Below are 12,553 nucleotides of genomic sequence, written 5' to 3'. Positions count from 1 at the left end.
CTGGCATCATCCACCATCCCTTTTCAGTCAGGGTGGCCCCCTCAGCCATGGCCCATTCCTTTTCCTTTTTAGTGTAACTGGGTGGAAGGACTTCTTCTGGGGGTGTTCGGGCCATGGTGAGGGAAGGGGCTCTGTCCATGTCCTCACTGGCTGCGGTCTTGTCTGCTTCATCTGCCAGAAGATTTCCCCGTGCTATGGGATCGTCTCCTTTCTGGTGTCCCTTACAGTGCAGGATCGCTACTTCCTTTGGAAGCCAGACGGCTTCAAGGAGTCTCAGTATCTCCTCCTTGTTCTTGATAGCTTTTCCTGCTGTGGTTAGGAGGCCCCTTTCCTTGTAGATGGCTCCATGTATATGTACAGTAGCAAAGGCGTTGACTCACTTGCCTTCACCGAGGGTGAGGGCTCGGACTAAGGCATATAACTCAGCCCATTGAGTTGACCATCCAGCTGGTAATGACTTAGCTTCTAGGACTTCAGTGGTTGTGGTTACTGCATAACCTGCTCTCCGGGCACCCTCTTGTAGGTAACTGCTGCCATCGCGAACAGCGTGAGCTCTGGATTCTTTATGGCTTGATCCTGCAGATCTGGGTGGCTCGAGTAGACTTCATCAGTCACCTCGGAGCAGTCATGGTCTGGTTCCCCCTCTTCCGTGGAGAAATGTTGTGGATTTAATGTCCTTACTGTTTCTAGGGTGACCTGTGGGTTTTCGCAGAGGAGCCCTTGGTATTGTGCTCGCCGAGAGTTGGGAAGGAAGTGGTGTCGCTGTGCGTTCATGAGGGACACAACTGCACGAGGGACCTTGACATTAAGTTCTTGCCCCAGGGTAAGTTTGTCTGCCTCCTTGATGAGTAAGACTGTGGCTGCCAGCGCCCTGAGGCACGGTGGCCATCCCACTGCCACAGGGTCCAGCTTCTTTGACAGGTAAGCAACTGGCTGTTGCCAGGGTCCAACAGTCTGGGTGAGTACCCCGAGCGCTATTTTTTCCTTTTCCATCCAGGCAGAGGGTTCTCGATCTGGTCCCCCTAAGAGATCATAAAGGGGTCTTGCTATTGCTGGGAACCCAGGGATTCAGATGCGGCAGAACCCTGCAGCCCCAGGAATTCTTGTAGGCCCCTTTTTGTCTGGGGCTGTGGCAGGGGTGCCTTCTTCCATGAGGCTTGGTGTCCCGAGTCTGACAGTTTTTTTCTGAGCCACTTAGGTGCCCTCAGGGGTTGCTTTTTAAACACACAGCTTCTGGGATATTCCCCCCATCCCAGGGTTGCTTTTTAAACACACAGCTTCTAGGATATTCCCCCCATTTTGATTCAGTGGGTTTGCATAGGCCGGGTAGTATTACACCCAGTGCTCATCACAACATGTTCCCTCCATAATACCCATCACCTGGCTACCCCAACCCCCAAATAGCTGCCTTTTTAACAAGGTCCTCCCAGGTGATTCTTATAAAGGAGGTTTGGAAACAGTGTCTAAGCCTTGCTGTTCAGAGTGTGGCCAGTGGACCAGCAGGATCTGTATCGCCTGGGGTATCTTGTTTAACTTGCCAATGTCAGCCCTACCCCAGACAGACAACTGGAATCTGCCTTTGAACAGTGTAGTAGCTTGGCTTTTGATCTGACCTCTTCCCTGTTTTCATTTTAGTAGGGTTCCTCTCCCGACTTCCTTGCCACAGTCCTCTCCAGAAGAACCAATGTCCCCTGCCTCTCCCTACGTGAGACCTGTCCCATCCCTGGGGGATGCTTGCCCTAACCTCGCACCACCCAGAGATGACAGGGAAAGGTGCTCTGTGAAGCTAAAGAACCTAAACAGCTGGAGATCTTGCCTTGTTAGAGAAGGCCGACTTGACTCCCAGGTCCTCCAACCTCTGCAAATTCCAGACCCCCAGGTCTGTCTCACGATCTCAATTTTGGTTGCTCCGCTTTGTTTCCATCAAGTATTCTGAAGCATTTCACACACGACTGGGCTTAGGCAATTTGGCCAGACCTTGAATTTTTTGATCACGTCTCTAGAACGGTAGGTTTACTCTGCCCTGACCCCATGGTGATGTCCCTGTGTGTGGTAGCACAGAGACAGACAAAGGGGGGGGTGCCTCCTGAGATGAGGAGACCAATCAGATGCCTGTCCCATGTCCTGAAAGAGCTTAGCTGAGGCTTAGCTGTAGTGGTCTCAGCGTTGTGACTTACGATCGGAAACTATTCCGATGCCACCATAGACTGTATGCCGTTCACCATGAAACCGCAGACAGGCCCACTGAGACTCCGTAGGCTTCTGGGGACCTTAAGGGTGCCTGCCCGTGGAGTCACAGAATCAGTCCACCTGAGCAAACCAGGTCGGACTGCACATTCACTCACACATTCACACTCCAGAAGTTACTACATTCCCTCCCTGGGAATCCCTACCTGTGAGACCTCTAAGAGGTCTCTGGGAGGTGATCAGGCTCCCCTTCCACCCCAATGGGGGTGGGCCTGTCTGGGTTCTGGGGCCCCAGGCCTTACCGAAATCTGACGTGGGGACCAGGTCCTCACCTGCCAAGTCTCCTCGAGTTCGGCGGGAACAGCAGAGCAGGGCCAGTCCGAGGTGACCAGGGCGGGAGACTGCCGAAAATTAGTCAGGGCGTGCCTTCTCCATTACGATCCCTCGTTCCATCTCCGCCCCACCATTGCCCCAAACTGGTGGCAACAATGGGCCAGTGCAGTTGGATTTCCCGGTCAGAGAACCAAATGTTATGGAACCTGGACTGGGTCACTTGAGGGAAGAACCAAGCGGCTCCTGGAGATCTTGGAGGATAGGAGGTTTACTTAACGCCGGCGGGCTCAGAGGAGAGTGGTCTCCAAAGGTCTGAGCCCCGAGCACAAGGGGGCAATTTATACACTTCTACTTCCGCGTACTTGGCACTTTTGGCGCATGCACAAAGCGGGGCAGGGAAAAGAACCCGGATTGGTGCGCCCAGGAAGCAGAGCAGAGAGAAGAACCCGGAAGAGCCCCAGGGCAAGGACTGGGACTCTCTCGCTGGCTCGGTGGGCCATCTCAGGACACAGATTTTCCTTATCACTGAATGCCGATGATTTTCAGTACTGGATTCATCATGTCTTAGTAAAATGCTGTCCTTGTGTAAAGAAGATAGAGCTGGTTCATCACAAACAGGACATGGCACCGCCTGGGGCTTTTCTGTCCCAATGATCACCAGTCCACATGTAGTTATTGAGCAGGTATCCTGTGTCAAGAGTGCTGTTGTACACTATGAAGATCATAAATAAATATTAATACGGTTTGTGTTGTCAAAGAGCCCAGAATTCAATTCGGGAGACAAAGGAGAAGGCACAGTCATGAAGCAGAGAATGCTGAAATACTAGATATTATAACATTATCAGCTGGTTTCAACCGAATGCTCTAGGGCTCCAGAGACAAGAAGTTCCCTTAGGCTGAAGTGACTGGCCAAGGCTTCTTGGGGGAGAATGTCTTGAGCAGGACTTTGAAGGTGTCAAGTGCTTTGGTATCTGGTGATAAACGTTTCCCACGTCAGGGCCCAGCCCTCTCTTTGGGATCCATCCGACATTTGCTACTAGGATTCTGGGTCAGACCGGGGCCATGAATCGGAGAACTTCTTCGTCATCAGAGTCATTAATGACAGCTTTTGTCTTCTGCCACGATAAAGCCCCCAACTTGGTGTTTTTACGTATAAATGTGGTGAATTGTGGTTAGCCTGATGTCAAACATTTCTTCCAGGTATTAAAAACATCTGTAATTTAATGAGAAAAGAAAATTAGCTGGAAGAAAGATCCAAGGAACTTGGTCTTTCCAGATGGTCTGTCTATGTAGAGCCTGAAGAGACAAAGCTTGTAGAAGAGAACAAAGAGGGCAGAAACTAAAGATCTACCCTCACCTTCTGAGCTGTGGCCACCTGAGCTGCCAAGTGGCCCGAGAGGCCCTGTAGGCCTACGGTGCCTTGGGCATGTCCAGCATGGGCAACTGTGCTGGGACTGCTTATCAGCTTGTCCTTGTTAACTCAGTCTGGCTCTCTGCAATAGCTGTGGCCACAGAGAACTGATTTGGTTTCACACTTTGGTCAAATCCATCTCAGCTGCTAAACACAAGAGCTCAGCACTTACGGCAGAGATGCTCCCATGGCAGCTTCTGGAGGGAGGCTTTGTCATTAATGGTCAAGGGAGCAAATGACTGTGAGCACAAGAGACATAGGGCAAGTAGACACTCAGGTGAGGGTCATTTTTCTATTTGTCATTATCAAGGATGAGGATCTCTCTATGTAGGAAACCACCTATCAGAGACATTTGTGTTTGGGTTTTCGATTTTTCATTCTAACAAGTGCTAATTGATCCGATTTGGCTTTTTTGTCTGGAGTGCTGGGACACAAGGCATTTCTCCTGCTCTGGACCACGTGGTATACAGATGCAAGACCTAGAAGTGGGGTAGGCATTTTAGCTCTTGTGGGGAAAATCAGCCTGAAGAGAAGTTGGAGGATGATTCGGGTTAGAGAAAGAGACTGGCAGAGATCCAGAGCCACATCCCCAATGACAGAGATGAAACATGAGCCCACATACATTGGTGAAGCGGTCTCACCCACATTCTTGAAACACCGCCCAGTAATGGGTTAGAAATGCAATGTCTCAGTTATCACCCTAGACCTGCTGAATCAGAAACTCTGGGGTGGGGTCCAGCAGTCGTGTTTTAACAAGCCCTGCAAGTGATTCTGATGTTTATTAAAGTTTGAGAACCGGGGCACCTGGGTGGCTCAGATGGTTAAGCGTCTGCCTTCGGCTCAAGGTCATGATCCCAGGGTCCTGGGATCGAGCCCCCCATCGGGTTCCTGGCTCAGCGAGGAGCCTGCTTCTCCCTCTCCCTCTGCCTCTCTCCCTGCTCATGCTTTCTCTCTCTCTCTCTCTGTATCTCTGTGTCTCAAATGAATAAATAAAATATTAAAAATAATAATAATAAAGTTTGAGAACCAATTACCTAGAGAAGTTACTTATGCGATGAATCCACTTCCTAGTTTAAGTCAGTTTGAGGGATTTTTCTGTTACTTGTGTCACCTGCACTTTGAACCAGTAGGACTCTGGTGGTGTAAAGACAAATGTGACTTCATCTGTGGTCCTCACTGCCTTGGAAACCTGCTCAGTTCTGGGCAGTCCTTTTGCCAGCTGGGGGAAATTTGGACCGGTTCCATAACTTTTCCATCCCTTCTTTTTTTCCCCTGTGTTTTGTATATTGTGGTAAAATAGGCATAACATAAAACATGCCATTTTAAATGTACAGCTCTGTGGAATTAAGTACATTCACATGGTTATGCAACCATCACCACCATATACCTTCAGAACCTTTCAATTTTCCCATCCTGAAACCACATACTCATTAAACACTAACTGCCCATTCTTTCTACCCCTCTGCCCCTGGCATCCACCATTTTACTTTCGGTCTCTGTGATTTTGACTACTCTAGGAACCTCATATAAATGGAATCATACAACATTTGCTCTTTTATGACTGGCTTATTTCCCTTAGCACAATGTCTTAAAGTTTCACCCACGTGGTAGCATGTGTTAGAATTTTAACTTCCTTTATATTCCATTGTATGTATAAGTCACATTTTATTTGTCTGCTCATTGGTCAATAGACACTTGGGTTGCTTCCACTTTTGACTATTGTGAATAATGCTGCTATGAACATGGGGGTACAAATATCTGTAGGAATCTCTGCTTTCACTTCAGAGAAATTCTTATCATAAATCCATTTCACACATCCTCTCTTACTCTTTACTCTGTCCCTTTGGAATGAGGGGATTTTAGTGTCCTGGAATTGGTTTTGGATATTTGGAATGCTTTCTCTTGTATCTCAAAGTCTCATTTAAAATGTACAACTCAACCTTCCGTTATACAACTGAAGACACATGAGCTGTGGCTAATCTCTTGCAAGAGTTCTTTAAACATGAGTCATAGCCCAGCCCTCAAAGAGAAGAGAAAACTCACAAGCATTTAGAGACCACAGAGTGCTGGGTCTCAGATAGGGCTTTACATGTTTTGGTGTTGTTTCATCTGTGTAACAACCCTGCCAAATGAGGGTTCTTATCTTCTTTTCAGATGAGGAAGCCCGCTTCAGAGAAGACAGCGTATCTGAAGTCCCACAGCCAAAAAATGGAAACACAGGTCTGTTGGTCTGTTAGGCACTTCCATAACCTTTGTATCCTCTAGTTTTACATATAACTGGAGAGACAAAACTGTGAATGAGTAAATTATAGAGCGCTGATCCTATGTCAAATCTCAGGAAAGGGAAATAACAGTTTGGGCTATAGTGACTTCAGAGTAGTCTATGTTGAAGATTGAACATGACCAGGACCTTGAAGAATGAGTAACGTGTAGACAGACAGAAGTTAGAAGGGAGGGCATTCCCGGGGTGAGGACTGTATTAGGCAAAGGTGGGGAGGAGGGAGTTGGTGTGGAATATGTGAAGGACAGAGATGAGACTTTCCTAATTGAGTAGAGGGGGTCTGTTGCAGAGCAGAAGGAGGTAAGGTTAGATCCGAAGGGTCCGTGCACATTAGAACAGAACTGGAAATCCAAGCGAGCTTTTCAAAAGCAGCATGGCATAACACATACAGCATGGAGTTAAACTGGGACTTGAATCTCTGCCTTGTCCTCACGTGTAAAATCTTGGGCCATTTAAGTCATTTAAACACACTGATCCTCAGTTTCCATTCTTGTACAATGGCGCTGATAATGGTCCTCGGTTCAGCCGTCGTTAAGAATTAGTGATCCTATATGTACAGTGTTTGTCCCAGTCCCGGCACACAGTAAACGCTCAGTACACGTAGCGGTCCTTGCTGCCACCATCAGCACAGCTCTCCTTATCAGTGCGTTGGACAGCAGGCAAGGACTGGGAGTCCCCAGACACAGTTGTGGCTGTGGTGCTATTTTAGGTGCTAGTCTAGGAAGACTTGTCCTGCAACAGCATGCAGTCTGGATTGAGGAAGGCATGCTGGAGGCCAAGGGACTCTAAGAGGTCCCTCTGGTTCCTGGCGTGTGACACAGGGAGTAGAGCAGGGTGGGAGGAACTGGAAGGAAGAGGGAAGAGTCACCAAGAGGCCCTTTGAAGGAAGAGATGGCAGAGCTTGCAGAAGCTCGGGGGTGAAGTACCAACACCAAGCTGTCTAGTTAGAGTGAGGAGGAGGAGGAAGGGAACACTGGTGTCATGGACTAAAAATAAGAAAGGGGAGCAGGTTGGGAGTGGAAATGCCGGAGGGAAGCTGCTTACGTCAAGGCTGGGTATGTTGGGTTTGAGGTGATGATAGACACTAAAGTAAGACAAAACTACTGGGTTTCCTTACATGGACTGAGTGGGAACTGACACCAGAGAAAATGGGAAAAACCCAGAGTGCCTGAGAGGAAGAGCAAAGCAAGAGTAGATTTGGGTTGAATGAATTGGCAACAGTACACTTCAAACGGAGAACTCTTGTTGCCTGGAGCTAGTAACAGAAAAACAGTGTACTTGTTTTCCTGTGGAGGCCGCCACAAACACCCTGGAACCACGAGACCCTGTGTGGCAGTCCTTTGCTTTCCGAGCTTATGGATCCCACAGCTCTGGGCAAGTGCCAAGTGATCAACAGTTATGGCGGAAAGAAGGAAGATGGTGTCATGGAAAGTTGGGCATGTCCACCACAGCAGAACTCTGATCAATGGTCCACATGTACCTCGTGTCAGTTAATGCAACAGCTCTGACCCTTCGATAGCGTCCTGACAGTCAACACACAGTCTACTGGAAATTCCCTTTACACCTCTAAGTTGCTAGGTTATTATTTAGAACCCCTCTAGCATATGTTTCTTAAAAGTATTAATGTAGGTCCCCCAATACTTTCACTGTGGCCCATTATCTTTAGAAACTAAAATGGAATTAATGTGATTTAGCAATGGTCACAAGGTTTTATCCTTCTTAGCTTTTTTTCTTTTTTAATCTTATTTTGGCAAAAATTACTTAATGCGAAGAGCTATTCTTGGGGTGGAGGGTTTCTTTTTATTTCAAATTATGTCTGATTTTTTTTCTGTGTAAACCAGTGTTGATCATTTATCCAAGGGACAAGAGCATCAGAATGTAGGCACATTTACTGTTTGAATGAAACAGCATGCATCATTAGTTGAATCCTTGACATGGGTTCCATCTTACTGCTCTTTTGAGTTCAAGCGGATTATAGAAGAAAGTCTTTAGGGCGCCTGGGTGGCTCAGTTGGTTAAGAGACTGCCTTCGGCTCGGGTCATGATCCTGGAGTCCCGGGATCGAGTCCCGCTTCGGGCTCCCTGCTCAGCGGGGGGTCTGCTTCTCCCTCTGACCCTCTTCCCTCTTGTGCTGTCTCTCATTCTCTCTCTCAAATAAATAAATAAAATCTTAAAAAAAAAAAAAGTCTTAAAATTTTACACAAACAATACAAAGTGCCTTCTGGGGAGGAACAAGAGTGGAAAGAGATTTTATTCTTGCTTTTGTTGCTGGACTATTCAGATGCCCCGTTGCCAACTAGAGAGTTTCAATGTGTGGAACGGGCAGTAAACCTCAAACCGGAAATTCTCACACCCCTGGCTTTTCCATTCGGCACATGGCACATTACCGTGAGCTGGCAGCCCAGGTAACATAGAACACCAACCATACAGAGGAATGTTTTGATTTTTATTTATAGAATTTAAATAATTAAGATTCCCTGATGATGTCCCTCCTGTGTGCTCCCATTTTTCTCCAACATTCTTTAACATAGAAATACTGCAGTGTTTTTATTTAGCTTCTCCTCCACTAAATTGTCAGTTCTATGAGGAAGAGACCACATCTGCCTTGTTCACCAGTATATCCCCAGGGTAGTTCCCGTGTCAAACTGGAAGATGCATGCAGTGTTTATTTGAATATCTCAATCCATGAATGATGGTGATAAGCTGGTTCATTCAGCTGATTATATGAAATATTGATATACTTCTAGACTATATTAATACGATCTTTTACATAACCCACCATTTTATCTTAGAATCAGAAACGTAGCATGATAAAGACCTTATAAGTCATTTAGAAGCACACTGGAAACATCTGGGAGCTTTGCATAATACTGAGGTTTGGGTCCCACTCCCAGAGGTTGTAACACAACTGGTCTGGGGTGTGGCCCAAGCACGGGGAGTCCTACAATCTCCTCAGGTGGTTCTATTGTGTAGCCAAACTGAGAAGCACTGATACATTGCAACCTTTTACAGATGAGAAAGTTGAGACCTAGAGAGGTTCATTGACTCGCCGCATGTCATGCAGCTAGTTAGTGGCAAAGGATAGAAACTCGGGTGTTCTGGCTCTCAGACCAGTGTTCTTCCCATTCTACCTGTGTTTTTCAGTCTTGACTCATTCACAAACCATTTACCCTGTCATTCAATATTTTCCTTTAAAGTGACCCCTTTTTAGCATTTTAATTATTGATTATAAAAGAAAATTTTTATTAGTTGATAACTGGAAAATAGTTCACTTGCTATCCATAGACAAGAACTAAAACTAAAAATAATGATATTAAAACATGACTAAGTTTTAGCTAGGTAAAATTGCCCACTGTAGGGGTGTCCAGGTGGCTCAGTCAGTTAAGTGTCTGCCTTTGGCTCAGGTCATGATCCCAGGTCCTGGGATCGAGCCCTGCATCAGGCTCCCTGCTCCGCGGGAAGCCTGCTTCTCCCTCTCCCTCTGCTGCTCCCCCTGCTTGTATCTCTGTGTGTGTGTGTGTGTGTGTGTCAAATAAATAAATAAAATCTTTTTTTAAAAAAAATTGCCCACTGAAGATTCTCAGCCTGAAACTTGTTCTCTCCTTAAAAAGAACAGAAAGTAATAAAGAGGAATAAACATGTAACTATCATTAAGCTGAGACTTTCTCCTTCGCAAGAGGATTGAAAGAAGAATCGAAGTGGAGGGACCGTTTCACCATCTGAGTCAAATAACACGTTCTGGAGGACTTAATTAATTATTTTATCGATTCATAAACTCTGTGTTTATACAGCACCTCTGACTGCCTCGGATGTCACAGCGGTCCGCGCCACAAACTCGAACATGCCCCACTGCGTGCACCACTGGACTCACTGCTTTGTTTGCAACGGCGTCGCTAATCAGAATGGCTCAAGGTCAAAATACTTTAAGGGTAGAATCCTGGCAGAAAAGGAAACTGTATGTCATGGGGAAGCAAAGAAAAACACAGAACTTTCTTCTGGTATACCTAAAGGAAAAGCTCACCAAGAGCTTCCTTTATTGAGTTCAAAGCTCTTTACAAATGATTAAGTTATCAAGTTCTGCTGCTGCTGATAAACAAGTCCATATTTACTAAGTGCTTTCTCCAGGCAGAAGAAGCTCAAACACTGGGTGGAAGGAAGACAGAAGATAGGAAAAGACCCTGCTGGGACTCTCAGCCAAGTCAAATTTGATTAGACCACCTTTCCTAATACAAATTTGTATTTTCTGAGGCAGAAGTTCTCAGACGTTCCTCCATGGCATGGACCAGCGGTATAGGGCAAATTAGGGGGCACACGAGTCTCGTGTGTGTTTACTCAAGCACTATTCCGTAACGAGAAAACATTTTACTGGAACAATCCTTATACTTTCCGTACCATGCGAACTCCCTGGCACTCCCTCTCTTTCTTTCTTGGAGGCTGACAGTGTCTTTGTCTACTTTGTGCTGTTTAAAAGTCGCCTCATCAATGTTGGCCTAGTGCTCGCGTCCTTCCTGCAAAAAAGCCAGCTGGGATCTTTGGTTCTGTCAGGGGGCAAGTTATAATACATCCACGTTCCTTTCAACACATTGACTAGGAGATCTCCCCTGCCAGGAACTAAAAGGCTTTAATTTTATGAATCATCAAAGCTTTTTTTCTATACATGATGTAGAATAACCTTTTCTTTTCAGAAAGTCTAATCCAATAGCCTCCCAGACCTCAGGATGTCACCAAATGGCATGTGCGTGGTGTGCAAGAAGAACAAAGGAGAAAAGTATTCAAAGCTGAGCTGTATATTGCATAACACCCTGTATGAGAAAATCTCGGCCCATAAAACGCTTACCTACTTTGGAGTTTAAATAAAGCAGAATGGTGTTCCTTTTTAAAGAACTGCTTTACAGTTATCTTCCTGTCAGAATTCCAATTATTCTATGACTCAGTGGGTATATGTCTAGCTTTTTTAAAATTCTTTTTTCGGGTAAGAATGTGAAGAAGTTTTTATGAGAAGTTTGTAAAGGAAGGGTTTATATAATGATGCTGAGCTGCATCAAACACAAATACAATTTATTTCATTATTTGAAATAGTGTTTTGAAAATAATATTTTCAGAATTGAGCCTTACCTGTAAAAGTGATAAACATTTTCTCTGATGCCTTTGAAAATGTGGTAACTAACTTCAGCTTAGGAATTAACTTATATTTCTGGCAGGGTTGAGGGGATTCAATATTCACTTCTGTTCGTCTTCTGGAGTAAGACTTTCATAAAAGAAGAAGAAACAGACTGGAATTTTGTATGCAAGGGATTAATTTTTCCTAATTTTCATAGGAAAATTTCCTTTGATAGGAAGCACAGGCACTTCCTATTTCACCTGCAGCAGAGACTGGCTAGTCACTTCCGCCTTCTCCCGAGCACACAACTCTGCCATATTTCTCAGCCCCTCACGCGGCTGAACGCGGCCTCCAGACTAGCTCTAGCCAATGGAATGTGTACAGCAATGATGCCCTCACCTTCAGGCCTGGCCCAAACTTTCCAATCCACTCCTAACTCTGAATGGCAAAGGATCCGGGCGAGGATGCTGAGGCCACTCACCAATCATAAACACCCACAACAGTGAACTTTGAATAAGTAAGAAATAAACTTTCATCGTAGTAAATCACTGAGACTTTAGAGTGTTTTCATTTTGTGTTGTTGTTGTTTAGTAGCCGCTAACACATCACTCATTGTCCTTTCTTCTTTCTTTCTTGGTCTCCTTCTGCTTGCCTCATTTCCTTCCTCTTATTGTCTTTGGGTATCGTGTGATTAGGTCTTTCTGATTTAACCACCAAAACCAAACTGCTTTTATTGGATTTGGGGCAAAGGCCTTCACAGTGTTGAAATAATAAGCAGACCCAATTCATTTAATTAGCAGGAAATGTTCAATCAATTCAACTTTTTAAAAAGCTTACATGCTAGGATAATTTTTATTCAACAACTATTTGAGTCAAGGGTCACACTTACCCAGTTTAGCGATCACATAAGAGTCTCACGGTAACTGTGACAAGTGTGATAATCTCAGTGCTGGAGACCCAGCAGATGTGTACACAACCACCACCTTCTGAGGAGGAAAACCAAGGTGCGTGGACTTGAAAACAGACATTAGCCTAAGCCCTCAGGCTTGACTCGTATGTCACCATGGCTTCCAATAGGCAAACATGGACATTGTACAGTGTCAGGCATCTGTAAGAGCAGGCCAGGAAAAAATATTAGCCCTGCATATGACTGGGTGAGGCTTCCAAAAGAATTCGAGTTTCAAAACGGCTTTTTAAAAAATCCAAAATGAAAATTCCAATCTGATTTTGTGTCAGCTGCT

The 12,553-nt window shown here is 45.5% G+C and overlaps 1 long non-coding RNA gene across 1 annotated transcript in view; it reads left to right on the top strand.

Moving 5' to 3' along the window:
- The window catches only part of LOC145721141 (uncharacterized), a 32,881-nt gene extending 21,843 nt beyond the window's left edge, over nt 1-11,038 (top strand). Inside the window, exons 2-3 of the long non-coding RNA XR_014144604.1 lie at nt 6,086-6,151; nt 10,897-11,038. This is a non-coding gene — a long non-coding RNA (uncharacterized LOC145721141). The remainder of the gene's footprint in view (nt 1-6,085; nt 6,152-10,896) is intronic.
- The last annotated feature ends 1,515 nt before the right edge of the window (nt 11,039-12,553 follow it).

Source organism: Leptonychotes weddellii, chromosome 4 (genome assembly GCF_054177405.1).
Source record: "Leptonychotes weddellii isolate Sample4059 chromosome 4, ASM5417740v2, whole genome shotgun sequence".
Taxonomy (NCBI): domain Eukaryota; kingdom Metazoa; phylum Chordata; class Mammalia; order Carnivora; family Phocidae; genus Leptonychotes; species Leptonychotes weddellii.
The sequence above is the reverse complement of the archived record's forward strand: the minus strand, read 5'-3'. Positions and strand labels throughout refer to the sequence as shown.